The sequence below is a fragment of the Pinus tabuliformis genome, chromosome 9 (genome assembly GCF_031772625.1).
Source record: "Pinus tabuliformis cultivar Carrire ecotype Pingquan chromosome 9, CPIR1, whole genome shotgun sequence".
NCBI lineage: Eukaryota > Viridiplantae > Streptophyta > Pinopsida > Pinales > Pinaceae > Pinus > Pinus tabuliformis.
In genome coordinates, this window is record NC_142307.1 from 1,576,782,059 (window position 1) to 1,576,801,348 (window position 19,290).

A 19,290-nucleotide genomic window follows, 5' to 3' on the forward strand; every position below is an offset into this window, starting at 1 on the left:
GACGTATAAAACGATAAAATTGTGACTTCAAATGGATCGAAGGCAGAGGTTTGAGAAGCCTGCGGGAGAGTTTTGCGTGGATGATACAGTGAGAAATGATAGCTGTAGGGAGATGAGACACACGTACCTGCTAACACGCAGAGCTCACCTGTCGGCGATTTAGAAATTACCTGGCGACTGAAGTTTAAACGTGCTGCAACCTGAGGCAATCCATGGCTTGATGAATGCCAGAAACGCAGGCAAAAGAAAATATGATGGTACGCAGAGCCTCTCAGATGTTCTCCAAAGGATACGCTTAGATACCAGATTGCAGAACTGTGCAATACGTTTCCTGGTCTGGGGCGACAGTGGTTATGGTGGAATACCTCCACGCATGATACTTGCAATGGTGAGTTCAACACATGAAACCTCCTGCGTAACCTTACTAGAACCCTGACGGCGAGGAAATGAAAATCCGTTGCTTCTTTTGGAGGGTTTCACGCTAGTTGTGATGACAATCACGTCTTGCAAAAACTGTTGCAGAGAACACCTTTTGGGAAAAATTTGCACAGATATATGAACGGTATATCTGTAGAACCTCAGATCACTACCTCAGATCAAAAAAATGCATGAGACGTACTGCACAATTACGCTGTTTCTTTCAGAACCGTCCTTCCAGAGAGAGATCAATGCGTGAGAAGTTGTTTACTGCAGTTTAGCGATGCTTGAAACAGCTGATGCTCGTAGCAGAATGATGCGATCCTCCGGGAGATAGAAAGTCTCAATTGATTTTGAAACAGTAAGACTTCTCACAGACTCATGCTTGGCAAACCCTTGAAGAAAAAACCCGGCTCCTGCAAGTTGCAAGGAAACAAAGCACTGATGATATATGCCTCAGACCAAAAACTGAAAACCCTAATGAAAACTGTATAGAACAAAAATTTAAAACCCTAGATCAGCGTAATTGATTTACAGATTTGGCCCTTAACACCCTGATTCAGCAAATAATAACAGGGATACTTTAGAATATCAGATAAGTTTCAGAAATCTCTCATGTAAACCAGAAAAGAAACTTTTAAATGATTAACCTAGGGCCAAAATCAGTTGGGCTCTGCAAATAAGAGCCTGTGGGAGTCGGCTGGTTCAGCCTAGAACTTCCCCAAACGCCCACAAATATTCTTCAATAAAGGTTTTTTCTGCACAACTCAAGCAACCATCAGTAAAGAGAGCAAGAATGCTGCTAGATCTCAGAAAGTAATGGAGATACCTGCCATTACTTCAGAAAACCCTAACAACACTCAAACCCTAGCAAGTGAACAAGATACCTGTGCTCACAATACTCTAAAAAACAAGCTATTATTAATGGCTGAAAAATGAAATATGCAGAAAATTAAACATCTCACAGCACTTCCAGAGAGTAACACCAGCAAGATTTGGACCCCAAAGTCTTCTTTTATTAACCAGAAACCAGATTACAAGAGAGCTTTTTAAGTACAAGACTCACAGATCCAATGATCTGAAATGACCCCTAGCACTCTATTTAAAGGAAATGATCCCAACGGCTAGTTCGAGTGATCCATGTCGAAATGATCTCGACCGTCGATGAGGATCAAGACATCTCTTAATCTCATCTGTCGATTTATTAAAAAATGATATTTTGCATGCATTCACAAAAAATATTATTATTTTATTATTTAGGGTTTTTGCTTTATTTTATAATTTATTATTATTATTTTTTTTATTTATTTCATTTTTTAATTTTTATTTATTTTATTATTTTATTTATTTTCTTAAATGGATCATCGAACTAAGCCTTTGGAAACATCACCTAGGACCTAGGACTTAGGACTCATGAGGGGACTAAAACATTTTTCAACCCTCAAGACACATTACATCATGACTTTTACAATTTACATCTTAAGGGGACAAACCCACTTTAACATAGACCCTCATAAACCACCCAGTTCTGCGACACAACTATAATCTAGCAGATTAACAAACTAGGATTCTCCTAAAGTTCTAATAACAAAATGCATCCCGGCTTTGGGGTTAGGTTGAAGGAAAACTCTACCGATCGTAGATCGGTGAGACGAAAAACCTTCCGGGACGTAGATTATCATTAGAAAGTTAGGTCCACCTAGGCAATTTACATACATGACTCAGATCTGCTAAGATTATTTACAATTCATACATGCAGACTGGGTTTACAACATAAATCGATCACGCTGTTGATGACTCCGGGATGGCACGGACATGTTGATCAGGTGCTACCCCTTTCTGCCAAGAAAAGGGGGTGTACTGCATGGGTAGTTGACCAGTAGTGGTCAACAACCCTCACATGTGCTCAACGTTTTAGTATAAAAGGAGATGACTTGAGAGTCATTTTACACACACTTCACTCTTGATTTCTTTCCATTTGTCTGGGTTTTAGTGGAAGAAAAATCTAAGACCAAGGGTGAAGTCGAAGCAGAGAATATTATAAGAATGGTGTAGTGGAAGCTTCTGATGGCCTACCTAAAGATCACTTCAATGGGAAGTCCGGATCTAAGGGTAGAAGGAAAGGCAGATGCCTTGTTCGTAATAAGTTCGGCCATTTTGCGAAGAAGTGTCCGATTGGTAGGGACACATCACTTGATGATGATAACAATCATTCCAGGGACATCTTCAATGATTGGATGAATGACAGGGAATACGGGTCATCAAGGAAACGACCGACTCTTCAAAGAAAGCATGGAACTCTAGGTATGAAGAATCAAATGTTGTCTTCCTTTCCTCCAGACTCTTTGGGAATCTGGCTTATTGATTGTAGTGCTTCAAGGCAGTTCATCGGATAAAAGGGTGCTCTCTCTAATTAGGTTGAGATGGAAACAATCTTGGGATTATACTTGGATTCAATGCCACCTATCCTGGAAAGGGTGTAGGGAATGTTACCCCTCAATTGAATGACGGTAACTCGATTCATTTACAAAATCTCTTTTATGTACCTGATCGCAAGAACCTGGTGTCCATTTTGGCAATGGAAGTCAAAGGTTACAGGGTGGTATTCATCGATGGAAAGGTATGTGTTTGAAAATAGAATTTTTAAAGATGCTTTTATCTATGAGTTCAGGGTTGGCAGTTTGTATCAAGTTGCAAGATGGTCCATTGGGGACCATGTTAGTGGTCACATCTCTTCTATAGCACCGGAGTCTACTTATTATGGGGCCCTACCCGATGTGAGTCAGATGGTGACAGGGATGCTTGAATTCAAGAAGAGCATGAAGGCACATGTTTGAGATGTACCGAAGGAAAATCTTACAAAGGGATCATTCCCCTCATATAGCAGGTCCACAGGTTTGGAACAATCTGAGGGGTTTTAGATTCATGATCGGGAATCTCATGTATGCAGGTGGAAGAAAGCCCTCTATGGCTTGAAGCAAACACCCCAGGCTTAATATGAGAGGATTGATAGCTGTCTGATGCAGCTGAGATTCATTAGGAGTGAAGTCTATCCAAACCATTGCTTGAAGGTTGTGGATGATAGACCTCTCATACTGGCACCTTCTGAGGACGACCTCTTTCTGACAGGTGTAGACCCTCTCATTTGTAGAAGTAAGAGGGAGTTGTATTCCGGATTTGGAATGGTGATTTGCAAACCCGCGACTACCTCGATGGATCTTAACTTTCAAAAGTTATGTGGTAAGGATACCAGACCTGTTTTGGGAAATGCCTCTGAGTTTCACAAACTCATACTAGCATTGATGTTCTTGGTGAACTCCTGTCCGGATATATGTTTTGCAGTTAGCATGTTGGGCTTATATTTGGTTGAACCTCACTAGATTGATGCCAAGAATCATTTGATATATCTTTAGGGCACAATCTCTCATGAATTGAGATACACTGCTGGAAATGTGAAGCTGCATGATTATTTTGATGATGGTTAGGCAGGCAGTGTGAAGGATCGCAAGAGCACTTATGGGCGTTGACTCTCTTTGGGTTCTGCTCGATATCTTGGATGAGTAGGAAGCAGAAGATGGTTGCTTTGAGCACTGTTGAGACCGAATACATAGCTACGAGTATGATCTCGTGTGAAGCTGCTTGGTTGTGGAAGCTCTTCAGTGAGCTGTTTGTACACATGATGGATACCATCGTGATCTTCTGTGTCAACCAGGGGGGATTCGATTGTTGAGGAATCCCGTATTCTATGATTGCTCCAGTATATAGACATCAGATACTACCTTATCTGGGATATGGTACATCGATGAGCGAGAAGGCTCCATCGCTTTGAGACTGATGTATAGGTCGCAGACATTCTGTCGAAGCCTCGAGGAAAAGGTTAAATTTATGACTTTCCCAAACGACTTGGAGTCAATGAGAGACCCTCTTATGAGGGTCCTGCATGATGCATGCATTGAGCTCTGGGAGCTCCAGGGGGCTTGGGGTACTTCTTGGAGCAACAAGAGACCATAGGGTGACTCACCCTCCCCTAATGGTGCGCTGTGTATAGGGTGAATGGTTCAGCCTTCCCCTGTGATAACCTGTGGCGACTTATGAACATGATGAATGGTTCTCTTGTTGAGGCATCCTACCCATGCAGTTTGGGACTCATGGGAAGTATCTCTCATTTGGCCAATGAGTAGGGAAATGGGGTTAAGGACCATAGTAGTACTATCGATGGATACATCATTGTATTTACCGTACTCCCTATGCTAGGATGACCTCCATTGATATGGGATCAATGAAACTGATCTAGGATCAGTATGAGTGGTTTGAGACACTCTCTTTTGATATTGATTTGGGATCAATTGGAACTGACTTCGAGTCAGTAAGAGTGATATGACTCACTCTCTTGGAACTGATCTGGGATCAGTAAGAGTGGTATGACACACTCCCTTCATATGGAATTGACTTCGGGTCAGTAGAGAATTGTATGAGACATTCTTGATCAATTCTTCTTCTTCATGGTTTAGTAGAGCAGAGCAGTGCAGGGCACTGATGGCAGAGATAGTACAGTTTGGCAGATGGATCAGTGGATGGAGTTCTCCCTAGTTGAGAGGGAGTGTTAAATTGGCAACTAGGGCCAAACTCCATGTGGGTCATCTTATTTATGACAACTGATATTTTTCTTGGATCCCTCTCATCGAGAGGTGTAGGATTGATCTAAAGATCATCCAATTCCGATAAGTATTCATGGAGTTATGAATTTATTTGTGTTATAAGACAATTCGTCAAGGTCGGCTAGCAACCAAATTACCCCCACATGTGCTCAACGTTTTAGTATAAAAGGAGATGACTTGAGAGTCATTTTACACACACTTCACTCTTGATTTCTCTCCACTTGTCTGGGTTTTAGTGGAAGAGAAATCTAAGAGAGGAAGCCCTAAACGCAAAAGGTAAGGATCCCTAGTTTGAGACCTAGACGCAGTCAAGGAGGGCTACACGCTGCCTTATACGTTGGTCTCTACAAGCTCTAGACGCAGTCAAGAAGGAAGCCTACACGCTGCTCTATACACTGGTCTCTACAGGCCCTAGCCGCAGTGGAGGAGGGTTACTATGATGCCCTAACGACAAGTCCATGATGCCCTAGCCGTAGGCTACTTCAAGTGATTGAATTGATGGATGGAGGACCAAGGATTTAGGGCCGAGAAGGCAACTGCTAGGCCGAGTAGAGGGAAGCTAAATGCAGGAATTTGAGTGGTTGTTTGGGCATGTTGAAGAGGCTGAAAGCTACAACAAGCTAGGCCGCAGGCCATAGCAAGTTGTTGGAGTTATTTCATGGTTGCGTTGAGAGGATAACGTGGCATGGGAGGAACCTCTTCAAGGCTGGCCACCACACTAGATGGTTAGTCTTGTTGTGTGTTGGGTTAAGGGAAATGACACATACCCTAACTAGAAGCGCAATCACAACAATGCCAACAATTGGGACAACAGCAATGATGGGACAACAGCATGGTGCTACAAGCGCATTGGGCAAGGTGCAACAAGCACATGGTGGCAAGCACATTGGGCAAGGTGCAAAAAGCACATGGTGGCAAGCATGATGCTGCAAGCACATGGAACAACAGTGTGGCAACATGGTTAGCAATGGAAGATAGGACAACAATGGTACATGATGCAGTACAATGAGGTATAGTATGAGGCAACATTGGTGAGTGCATCAAGATGTTGCAGTACAGGAAGGTGCAACAGTGTGATGTGTGCAATATGGTAATGAGGTCTAGCATAGTGATGATGGGTGCAATATGGTGCAACACAGTGAGGTGGAGCGTGATGATGAGGTGAAACACAATGATAGGTGATGGAGTCACCTTGGAGAATCAGTTGAAGCAACATGTCTTCAACTGAATTCAGCTACCTCATGTATCATCTACTTCGAGATGATTTATGCTCTTATTTAGATAAGTCAACGTGTTGACTTCTATTTTATATGTACTATCTTTCTCTCTCTCTGCTGAACTATTGAAGAACATATAAGAAGAATTGAACAAGGGTTTCCCCACATTGGGGTTTGTCTCTGGCTAGCACCACATCTTGTGTCGTCTTGTCTTGGCTTGTCTTTTGCGATCTATGTTTATGTTCTATTTGCGATTTACTTTAATGTTGATGTGATTGCTAATTTGGAAAAGATATTGAGCTAACTGTGAAAATTGAAATAAATTGCTCTAATGGATTGCAATGTTTCCATTGCATTTTGTCATGTACAAGGGTATGGAATTAGTATTTAATCAAGAGCACCAAGCCCTTTGTGTACTTTAGAGTGAATTTTAGACTCATCACTCCATTGTTTTTTATTTCTAGTTATATTAATTTACTATTTCAGTCTTTAGATTTCAGTATCTATTATAGTCTATTTTGCCTAGTACTAATTAGATTCTAGAATGATAAATGATGAATTTTAATTTTAATTCAATTTAGAATCTAGAACGATGAATGATGAATTGAATTTATAAATCAATGTAGATTCTAGAATGGTGAATAATGAATAATGAATATAGATTAGAGTATTTCATTATTGAATCTCGTGGTTTATGGATGAATCATGTATGTATTAGTAAGGATGATGAGTATGGATCAATGTATTTCATTATTTAATTCAATTATGTATGAATCATTCTATTTACACTGTCATTATTGAATATGAATTTGAAATATATATATTTAAAAAGGAAAAAAAAAATTATATACCCCGATGTCCCTCGTTCCCCCTAAATTTCAATAAAATTTGAGGGTACTCCCACACGTCCCCCTTGTGCGTCTCCCCGCACCCGCATCTCCCCGTCCCGGAGTCTTGGTGGAACATTGGAAAAAAAAGGGCCAAATTTGATGACCATACATGAAAACCACGCTTTGTTGAAGAAACTTGTTCCAATCTTAATTTTTTTTGCTTGGGATGCTATTTCTCCTCCTCCCTAGCTCTCACTCTTGCCCTCTATCTGCAAAATGAGCAAAAAAAAACCGAATTTGGCTTTAAAAGTTGGCTGTTTTCCGTCCCGGTGATTTTTAAAGATCGGATCGCGATTTTTTGAAATCGAAAAAATCGCCGATAACATCAGCCAAAAAAATCGTTCTCTTGAAAAATTCACGATTTTTTCAAAACATCGTGATGTTTGCAACACTGTTTAATACATAAGAAAATTTAAAGTGTCAAAAATATCCTTCTCCAAAAAAGGTTGATGTTGCATCAACATTTTTCAAAATTGGCATGAAAATAATGATTTGATGCAACATCCCAAAAAACAAGAATTTGGATATGTTGTCATTAAGTTAGTAGCTTTGCAAATTCAGGATTGATACCCTCAGAATTAATATGATGTCGCTTAAATCCTTTTTGCATTTTAATCTGTTGTTCAAGCCTCAAGGAGCAAGTGAAGAATGAACCTAATATTCTCAAAACTATTTTAATGTGATTACATGGGGTGACAACTCTTTGTATTTAAATAAAAGTCGAAAGTCATAGTAGGTTGACTTTATTTCAATGCTGTACTTTTTAATCTATCTAAATGACTAGATACGAGTCTACGACCATTCAATATGTACCTTGTTATCTAAAGTGTGTTTTTATCACAATATCACTCTTATATTCTATTATCTTACTGTTTGTTGCCCTCTCTCATATGGGATTAACACTTGGCATGCCAGAACGTTAAGTTGCATTTACAAGTTCAATGATTCCTTGAAGTTGAGCTTGAATTCTTATTTTATGTTCATGAAATTTCTAATATAAAGGTGATCTTAGTCATTTGCACGTCTCTTTTGCATTGTTGGATTCTATTGACTAAATGCATTTTGTTTTTATTACTGAATGAACTCAAGAGAGGTTGATTTGGTCTGTTAGGTATGTGCTTTTCTGGTTGCTGATATTTGGATGCAAGTTTTCATTCGCCTATTTTCTTCAGGTATGTGATGTACATGGGTTTGTTTTTGGCTTTGCCGGAAAAGTAGATGTTATGGCTTTATACTGATTGATTTTATTGCTCTCTTTTATATTCTGTAAATTTTGTTTCCAGAATTTAAAATGTGGACCACAATTTGTTTTGCTGTGCAGATAAAACCACTGGTTAGCCCTACAAGGATAATACTGGACCTGGACAACTTGACTTACGCATGGCATGATTTTGTATCCAAAAGTATGATCTCCCTCTTCCATTATGCTTTTCAATTTTTGTTGTCATCTTTCTACACCTGAAACACGTGAGGACATGATACTTGAAGTTATAGCATTAGTGTGAATGCAGACCTGCTCAAGGAGAAGTGGTAAATGATGACTAATTGTCATATTCTCTTAGTGGATGGTCCCCTATTTCTAAGGAGCTTTATTGCGAACCTAACATACCATAGACAGCATCCATCATTGGTCAATGCCTCCTGTTCATTGCTATTCCTTATTACTGAAGATAGCTTAAATGTGACTTCATCCATTGACCTTGTATCTGCAATCAGGATGATTATCTTTACAAACTTGGATCACTTCACAACATAGGGTAAGAAATGTAAGACTGTGATCATAAAATCAACTCTTACCTCCACTAAACTAGTTCTGTTTTAGTTTATATGGACCAGAGGGGTGATGTATTTGTGAAATATATCGCAATCCCTAGGCAAGCACCTAATAGAGTGGAAGCAATTATACATGTGAACTTAGTAGCTACAATTTCTACTGGCTAGATATTGATGTGACTATCATGGACTAGAGCCTAAGTCACCTAGTTCATGTTTGTGTTTGAATTCGATAACAAATGAAATCTGAAAAAAATTACAGAGCCAAAAATTTTGATAAAATTTTCCCATTCAGGCACCTAGAGGGGGTCACATAAGGAACCATTGCTCCAAGAGGAAGATTGCCAACCCAAATATCTGAAGATGATGATCATGTTTTTGGCATTTGCTCAAATGACTTTGTTTAGGGGTTGATCCAAGTCTTAAATTCCTAAGTTTGGGTTGTGTGGTTTTGAATGATTTGGTTAGGGCCATAGTCAAGTCATTGAATGCAATATTTAAAGGGGCTGTAGAGTTGGATCACAAGTAGCAAGAAGAATGGCAACTGTTACATCATATATTGTATGGTCTATCCAGTGACCAATTCATGACACCATGTAGGATGACAACCATGGAATTTCTATTCGTGAAGCAGTCTTTGTTACATGTCTACCCTCATTGTTTACCTAACTCTTGGCTAACGAAGGGTGAAGGTGACATTATTACTATATGACTTTACTTGTAGTTATGTTGCCAGGAAACGTGGGTGCGGGGACGGGGACGGGGATGGCATTTTTGGAAACATGGTTCGTGGGTTCGTGGGTAATATAATAATATTAAATTTTAATAATTATATTTTATAAATTATAAATTTATAATTAATAATATATATGAAATTTGAACATGCACATCATTAGAAGGAAATGCCCCATGCATGGTGTGCTCTGTGGTAAAGCAATCCCAAAAAGTTAAAAGTTAAAACAGTGGCAGCCTTACCCTTCCACAAAACACGCTTATTCATTTAGGCATATTTTCCTAGTTTTAATCTTAACATGATGTTATCAGAATGCTGTGAGAAATTGGCAGATTTTGATACTTAATTTAGCCATTGTCCAAAATAGCCCTTCTCCATTTAACAACATCAGCTGATTACAGCTTATCGCTGGTCTCGACTCTCAATCCTACTTTCTATTTGACCGAAAATGTCTGAACCTGTATGTGTGCATTTACAGTTTATAATTTGATGGTTATTAAGTTATTAACTTATTTGGCTTGGGAATGAATGTTTCATAAATTATTAAATTCATTCCAAATTGATTTACAAGAATCTACAGGCTCAAATTACAGAGTAAGAGGCTTCTTTTCCAGTTCTGGTTTCGATGCCGTATAATATTAAAGGCATTGAAGATCCACAGATACAGGAGATTCATAATTTACATTGAGACTCTAACAAACCTTGGGCATAAGTTTTGAAATTGTTTTTATAGCATAAGACTAATGGAGAGACTGATCATAAGAGTCTCCTGTGGTAGGAAGGGACTCATGAATGTGCAAACAGCTACCCTTTTTTTTCCAACTATGGTCATCACCTTATTAAATATTTCCACAAAGCTACAAGCAATATGATATGATATTCTGCTTGTGGGATTGTACACCCATAATGTTCCTTTTATAATATTGAGATATCATAATCATATATGATTTCAGAATACTGTGTCAACTTATCACTGTTGATAAATTTTTACAATGATTCATTACCCTTGAGCAGCACGTCATGCCCACAGAGCAATGCTAAGGCATGTGAACAAAGACAGTCTTTGGAAACTGTAATCTTTGGAAATGAGAACACGGGTCTACAGAGAACAGAGAACACGGGTCTACAGGCCTGGGTTTTTGGTTTTAAACTTTTAAGGAAAATTGAAATAATAAAATTGCAAAGGAAAACTTGTAAATACCACGGTCCACTGCCGTTGAAGCTGCTCTGTCCACTGCCGCTGAAGCTGCCCACTGCCCACTGCTGCTGAAGCTGCCCACTGCCGCTGGATTTAGGGTTTCTTAAGTTTACCTTTGTTATAAGTTATTTATTAAATTTCAATAAAAAAAAATTATTTGAAAATTAAATTTTTAACATAGTTTTTTTATGAAGAACTCGAAGAACCCAAAGAACCCAACCCGAAGAACCTGAAGAACCCAAAGAACCCAACCCGAAGAACCCAAGAACCCAAGAACCCGAAGCATCCGAAGAACCCGAAGAATCCAAGAACCCAAGCACCCGAAGAACCCAAGAACCCAAGAACCCCTTAAAGGAAAAGAACCCAAATTTTTTTTTGAAGAACCCAGTTCTTCATGGAAGAACCCGGTTCTTCTGGGTTCGTCTGGGAAGAACCCGTACCCGAATCCAATACTTGGGTGTGGGAACCCGGGACGGGTTCGAGAACCCCACCCCCGGGTGCGGGTACCCGTGCAACACAAACTTGTAGTATCGTTTTTGTGCTTTTCTGATCACTTCAATTTATCAGATTTGTTGGTTATTGGTCTGAAATTAGTGCTAGAGGTTTCATTATGCTAATTTGGAATCTATTAACAAGCTTACCAATTTCCTGCAATTTCCTGAAAAATCAAGCTAATTAATTAAAAATCAGTGTTAAGGTTTGAAATTTAAAAATCGGAATTGAAATAACACAAGCAGAACTCAGCAAATTGATAGCGGAGTTCACCCATGTTGGTTATGTCTCTGGGTTTGTTTCAGTTGACGAATTGATCCATTCAGAAAGATGCAAAGTGCAATTATACATCGGAAAATGGCTTTTAATCTACTTTCCCAATAAGGGGCACTTCCCTCGAAAGGGACTTTGGTGAGGCTGTCTTGGCTGTTCATACTAGGCTAGGTTGACTTTGTCTCATATTTTGTCTCACTTTTCCCTCATCTTTTGTCTCACTCTGCCCTAATCATTCCTGACATGATCCACACCTTGAGAGCCCATGATGGAACCCAAAACAGAGAAATCAATGTCAGAGCATAAATGGTTGTCAGAGCTTTGTGAATGATGATTTTGATGGAGGGGTTCTTGTCTAGCGTTGACAGAAATTGAGGGTTCTCAGTGTGAGGGTATTTCTTTGCAATGGTGGATCGTTCAATACCAATGACCAAGCTCATGAACTCTTGTGGCCTTCCATTGTCAGAAGGAAAGTGAGCATTGCCATCGCTTGTCGATTGTGTAGCTGAGACAAATCTCAACAGTCGTCATGGTTCACTGCTTGGTACCATGCTATGGAATTGCATTGCTTAGTTCCTCTAACTATGCATTGCTTCTGTAAACCATTTTAAAGATGAAGGAATCTGTTAGAGAGCCTTGTGTTGAGCCCACGTCTTTAGATTTTTGTAATGTATATTTTTGTGGGGAGGACGACTGAGTAGACTGTCATTGAGGAGGTGAATGTGGAAGGTTGGTAGGATAATGACAAAGAGGGCCCAAAATCCCTCCAAGTCTAACCACTGATTTCTTTGGAAGAAGAACTTTGAAGCCAAGTCATAGGCCAATGGAGATTGTGTCTCTATGGAATTTTCTAATTGGATTGGTTGGGGATCGTCTTGGATAACTCCTCCCCAATAAGAAGCTTTTGTACCACAAAAATTATGGTTTAATTCAAAAAATAAGTGAGGGTATAACTTCTTCACTTCTTCGGTTTTCGTCCATCGTGCTTCACTTGAATGCATTCGTTTTACACCCACAAGAAGATACTGTTGAGAAATCAAAGGGGCAATGATTATAGAGATTTCTCTTTACTTGATAATTGCTGGTGATGTCCTTTATTTTATTAGCTTTGTTACTTATTATTATATGTGTGAATCATCAAACAACTACCAAAACAAGAAGAACAAGAACACAAAATATAGGCTGCAAGCCAGGGCCAAAACCTCTCCACTTGAGAGGAAAACCCGCAAATACCTTCTCTTCCTTATAGATTCTTCAATTGACGAATTCAAAGACCTTAAGTTTGACTTTAGAACCCTTCAAGACCAAGACCAACCTCTCCGGATGATGTGCTAACCTTTATCCTGTCAAAACTGTTGAAGTTTCTAAGTTTACTTAGTTAGAACTTCATGCACTTTTTTTTTGTTGGATTTATTCCTGCCTACTTGTTATTTTTCCTTTAACAAGTTATTTACAAAGTAAATACTGAAAATAAACCCTAGTGCATGCTCAAATATTACAGATCAACAACTAAAAGAAACATGAACAAACAAATCAGATGACACCATTATTTTTGGACCAATGTCCCTGGAAAAACCAAATGCGGGAAAATCGGTGCAACTATCTGAGGGTTTTCTTATTAAGCAATATTCGAGTACAATTTGGGTGCCGAAACTGGCCTACCTAACATAGAATTTCCTTAGCAGCTATACCTCGTAGTTTGAGAGAAATATCCTGATTAAAACCATGGAAAATCCTTCCTGCAGCTATTCAGCACAAACTGCTTTGCAACCCTAGCGTCTGCCCAATCTGGACTACGTCAGCTCCTCTCTGTCTCACGTTGGCCCTGCGTCAGCCTTTCTTGGCATGCCTTGCCTCAGCTTTCTGTGCCCCCGCGTCAGACACGCTGGCCTCTCTGGTGCTCTGCACAACACTTGGTTGCCTCTGCGTTGCCCCGCGTGAGCGCTTGCTGGCTCTTGGCTGCTGCGCTGCTCTCCCGACACAATCTCTGCCTTCTCTATTTCTCTGTACTCAATGCCCCTCAGTTGTCCTCACGATCACTGATTCTATCTCTCTTAGCAAACCCTGCTCTAGGGAATAGAATGACCAATCATCTGGTATACTCCTGTTATTCGAGGTTCGAATCCTTCCGTCCCAGACTTATTTCATTGGTTCTTGTTTTCCCTTCCTCGCTCTTCCCTTTTTTCTTTCGTAATAAGATCCAACTTTGTTTTCCTTTTTATCATAATTTAACCATACTTATCAGAAGGGAATGTGATTACATATAGGGAAGAGATAAAGGGATATATTTGTGGTGCAAGATGGGAATACGGATCAATTTGAGATAAGGTTCAATTTATGAAATTAGCCCATTGGATGTATGCTGTCTCCAAGTGACCCTTAAGCCTCCTCTTCTACTTTTCCTGTTGACATATCAACGACCAAGATTAAGTCCCTAATCAAGACTAAGATTAGATCTGGCTTGATCCATGTCTTTTGGACCACTTAACACAGATTCAAATTAATACACATTAATATTTTATTTTCCCTAAGTTTAGACTTAGGGACTCCATTAAAAATATTAATTATTTTTAATATCTTCTGATCTGTTTAGAATCTGCCCAAACCCTTTCTGGGTATTGGAGATCTCTTTGTGCCCCAACCTCTCCGCCAAATTTCGTGGTTAGAGCACATCCGATGCTACCCCAAATCAACACTCCCTCTTAGCGAGGACTGTGATCTACTAATACTCCTCTCTGAGCATTACTTTGATCATCCGGCATCAGTACCTGTGCTGATGCTAGGCCTTCCTACCCACCATCCTCTGCACTACTGCCTCCTGTACTGTTGCCCATGGTTCTGCCACTGCCATTGCTGCATTTATACGATAGCTCCCTCGGCATCTGTGCCTGCTGTTGTTCCTTTCTCCCAACACTGCACCTCCTGTCATCATGCTGCCCCTGCTTACTGCAACTTAGTTACTGAGAAGTAAGTAACTGATCTCCTAACTGACCTTCCTGTTGGGCTAGAAACACACACTGATGCTGAAGCTCCATCTGCCGTTGAGAAGTGCTCCCTGTCTCTGACCTCTGCGCTGCTGCATCAACTCCCTGCATATCCAACTATTGCACACGTCACTATGCTTTCCTGCATTGGTGCAACACTCTCGTGCCTCTTGCACTCTGCACCCTGCTAGCTCTGTGTTGTCTCAGGACTCTTGCACTGTAGCTCTTTCTGTTGCTCCATGCGCATCCATCTCACCACTCAGCGAGTCCTGCTACTCCTCGTCAGGCTCCACGTAGCAAGGTCTAATCCAAGAGGTTGGGTAACCTCAAGGATCTTGCCCCTCATCGACTGTAGTTTGCCTGACTACAGCTCAATGTCTCGCCACTTTGCTCAAGTTGTGCATGTGCACTCATGGCAGAGTCATCGTCTGTCAAAAATTCCTTTTCTGCCCATGTTGGCGCTGCCTTAGTCTCAAAAGACTCTCCCTTACTCCTTCTTAGGACACTGGGTCGCATAATGACCCAACTCCCCACGGTGGAAGCACTTGATCTTGGAGAGATCTTTCTTCTTCTGCTTTTTTTGCTTTCCCTCAGATGCTAGGGCCACATTGTCCTCCTCCTGCTTGACCTTGATCCCTTTGCTGCTGCTACCTATCTTCGACTGTCGTCTGATCACTTCCTGGAAAACAGCTGCCCACATCTCGTCCCAAGGTGGAACTGTCCCTTTGCCTAGTGTACTCTGGACAAATACTTCCCATTCTTCTGAGACAACATTCAGGGTTGTCCTCACTATCAGCTCCTGATCCGGTGTCGCTTCTATAGCAGTCAACTGATCTCGGATCTCATTCAGTCCTCCGAGGAAGATGTCAATCGGTTCTCCCTTCTTCATCTGATACGACCTCAACTAATTCTCAAGTAGCATTCTTCTCTGCACAGAAATATGCTGGTACAATTTCTTGAGGGCCTCCCACATCTCATATGTCGTTTCCTTCTCGGCAATGTGTGGAACTACATGGTCCTTGACCCCGTCAAGGATGATGCACTTGTCCCTTGCCATTGCTTCTTCGTACCTGTCATTATCATTGGGGTCAAGTGGGATAGCTATAACCTTCAAGGCGAAGTTCTTGACACGATTTCTGTCAAGTACTAATAAGATTCTAGCCTTCCAGAATGCGAAGTTCGATGCTCCGTCTAGTCTATCCTGGTCTCTTACCCCGTGTAGTGCCGTGACGCTCCTCTACTTCCCTCCTGGAAGTTCTCTGTTCAACTCCTCTGAGTCTCTACTTCCCATCCGGGAGTTCTCTTTTGGACTCCCTCTGAGCCTTGATTTCCTTCCTGGAAATCCTTTTGCCGCTTGTCGAGATGCCCCCTACTCTAATCGTCTTTGTGCAACTGCACTGCTGATCCGGGTTCCTCGGCTAGAAACCCTCGGTAACAACTCCTCTGGCCCTGCTTTGTCAGGTACTGTTCTGACTACAGTACCTTACCAGCTCCACTCTGCAATATTTCTGCAGCCTTCTAGACCCCAGCAACTGCTTCTCTGGGCACTGCATCAGCCCTTCTCTGCCTCACGTTGGCTTTGCGTCAGCCCTGGGAGGCCCCGTGTCAGTGCTCTGGCCCTCTGCGTCAGCAACGCTGGCCTCTCTGGGGCTTTGTGCAGTTCCCGACTTCTTCTGCGTGGCTCTGGCTGGTTCTGCGTCATATTTCCTTGGCTTTTGTGCTGCTAGAAACAACGTCTGTCACCTCGGAATAACTGTTTTCTGCTGTTATTGCTCCGCTCGGCTAATGTCTTTTAGTCCTCCTATGATCTGCAATCACGCTTTGATACCATGTTGAAGTTTCTAAGTTTACTTAGTTAGAAACCCTTCATGCATTTTTTCTGATTTATTCCTACCTACTTGTTATTTTTCTTTTAACAAGTTATTTACAAAGTAAATACTAAAAATAAACACTAGTACATGCTCAACATATTACAGATCAACAACTAAAAGAAACAAGAACAAACACACCACATGACACCATTATTTTTGGACCAATGTCCTCGGAAAAACCAAATGTAGGAAAATCGGTGCAACGATCTGAGGGTTTTCTTATTAAGCAATATCAGAGTACAATCTGGGTGCCGAAACTGGCCTACCCAACAGAGAATTTCCTTAGAAGCTATACCTCACAGTTTGAGAGAAATCTCTTGGTTGAAACCCCAGAAAATCCTTCCAGCAGCTCTTCAGACAAAACTGCTCTGCAACCCTAGTGTCTGCCCAATCTGGATTGCGTCAGTCCCTCTTTGTCTCACGCTGGCCCTGCGTCAGCCTTTCTTGGCTTGCTTTAGCCCCAGGAGGCCCTACGTCAGCCCTAGGAGGCCCTGCATTAGCTTTTTGTGCCTTTGCATCAGACACGCTGGCTTCTCTGGTGCTCTGCGCAACACTTGGTTGCCTCTGCGTGGTCCCGCGTGAGCCTTTGCTGGCTCTGCGTCACTCTCCTTGGCTGCTGCGCTGCTCTCCCAACACAATCTCTGTCTTCTCTATTTCTCTGTACTCAATTCCCCTCAGCTGCTCTCCCGATCATTGATTCTATCTCTCTTAGAAAACCCCGCTCTAGAGAATATAATGATTGATCATCTGGTGTACTCTCCAAGTGACCCTCAAGCCTCCTCTTATACTTTTCCTGTTGGCATATCAACGACCGAGATTAAGTCCCTAATCAACTGCTAAGATTAGATCTGGCTTGATCCATGTCTTTTGGACCACTCTAACACAGATTCATATTAATACACATTAATATTTTATTTTCCCTAAGTTTAGACTTAGGGACTCCTTTAAAAATATTAATTATTTTAATATCTCCTGATCTGTTTAGAATCTGCCCAAACCCTTTCTGGGTATTGGAGATCTCATGTGCCCCAACCTCTCCACCAAATTTTGTGGCTAGAGCACATTTGATGCTACCCCAAATCAACAAAACCCAGTGAAATCCCTTCCAATAGCACTGCTTCAACCTCCAGCTGCGGAAATTTCAGTCTCCATTGCAGATCTAAAATTTTGGCCCCTCAGCAGTTGCTGCTACCACACGTGTGAGCTTCGATTTGCCTTCTGAGCCCTCCTTTGACCTTCGCTTGACTTTCCCTCACTACAGGAGCATGAGGAGTACCCTTGGTGACCTTCACTTGACCTACTTGTCCATTTTTCTCCAAGATTGAACTTGAAGACAGAAACACTAGGTCTTGCTATAGAAACCCTAGTTCTCCTTAGCACGTGTGAGAGAAAAGTAGCCCAAACACAAATCTACTTCGTCCTCCTTCTCCTTCGCTGCCTTCTTCTTCCTCTTCCTTTGCTAGAATGAGTGGTGAGTGGTTATACTTCAAGTAGAACGAGTTCTCTTCTATTTATAGGCTCTACAAGGGTGGACAGGGCTCTTCTTTTAGGTCGACTTGCCAACTACTAGGCCGACTTGGTCTTGGAGGGTATCTAGACACTTTTTAAGACAAAAATATTTTTCTTTGCAAGTTACAATGTGCCCGATGGGGTCTTCAACTTATGACAATGACTCTTGACATCTTGACCTAAGACAAACCCTAGAAGCACTCAATGGGTGCTTGACCTATAAAATAAAAGACCCTGAGCATGAAACCCATGCTCCAAAAATAATAATAATGATATTTTTTCTTTCATTTTACACTTTACAAGAATCAAAAGTACATTTCATCTATATGAAGACCGAACCTAGTTACACATTTTTTAGCTCTCCCTCTTAACTAGGGAGGTATTCATACACGCTACATGGATATTATCAATCTGAAAAGATCTCATAATAAGAGTCGGATTGGTAACCCATTTGTCTAGCATCATATCAACCAACATTGTCACATAGCAAGGCCTTGACTAACTACTCTATCTCTCCACAAGATCAGAGCAAAATACTGGCAAGACCAATGATTTATAGATAACATCATCATTGTCTCTCAAGGTGCATACTCCACCCAGGTTTTCACCGAGTATGACCTTCTTTGAACTATTCTTGTCTTGGATAGCTAGTCCTCAAAGAATATCGGTCCACGACTACTCTTATCTTGGATGCCCTACCGCATCCTCAAAGAGTATCGAATGCCAGATTGTTCTCCATTCCTCCATTCTGTCTTCCCAAGTGAAGACAAGAATGATGTGCCTATCTCTCCCTATCAACTGGGGAGGATATATCAACCAAGCCAAGATTGTCTCTCAAGTACACAAGCTTCTTGTTAGGAAGAGATTTCGTTAATATGTCAACTACTTGCTCATTGGTGGAGATATACTGTAGCTGCAACACACCATTTTGTACTAGCTCTCGAATATAGTGATACTTGTTGTTTATATGATTTTTCTTTCCATGAAATATTGGGTCTTCAAACAATCACATACAACTGGTGTTGTCACAATGTATCACTGTAGGGTCCATTGGTCCTTTGAATAGGTCGGATAGCAGCTTCCTTAACCAGACCACTTCTCTGCTTACTTCACAGGCTGCAACATACTCAGCCTCAACACTACTCAAAGCAACTGTGTCTTTCTTTTTGCTCATCCATGAGATCATGGAGGATCCCAAATTGAAACATCCTCCTGTAGTGCTTCTTCCATTAAACTCACTGCATCTCCAGTTGGAATCTGTATATCCAATGAGGT

The 19,290-nt window shown here is 41.1% G+C and overlaps 1 pseudogene across 1 annotated transcript in view; it reads left to right on the forward strand.

The window, feature by feature from the left end:
* The window catches only part of LOC149154710 (callose synthase 9-like), a 241,198-nt pseudogene that overhangs the window by 70,976 nt on the left and 150,932 nt on the right, over nt 1-19,290 (forward strand). Inside the window, exons 18-19 of the transcript XR_016262850.1 lie at nt 8,294-8,354; nt 8,504-8,585. The product of XR_016262850.1 is annotated as a callose synthase 9-like (transcript). The remainder of the gene's footprint in view (nt 1-8,293; nt 8,355-8,503; nt 8,586-19,290) is intronic.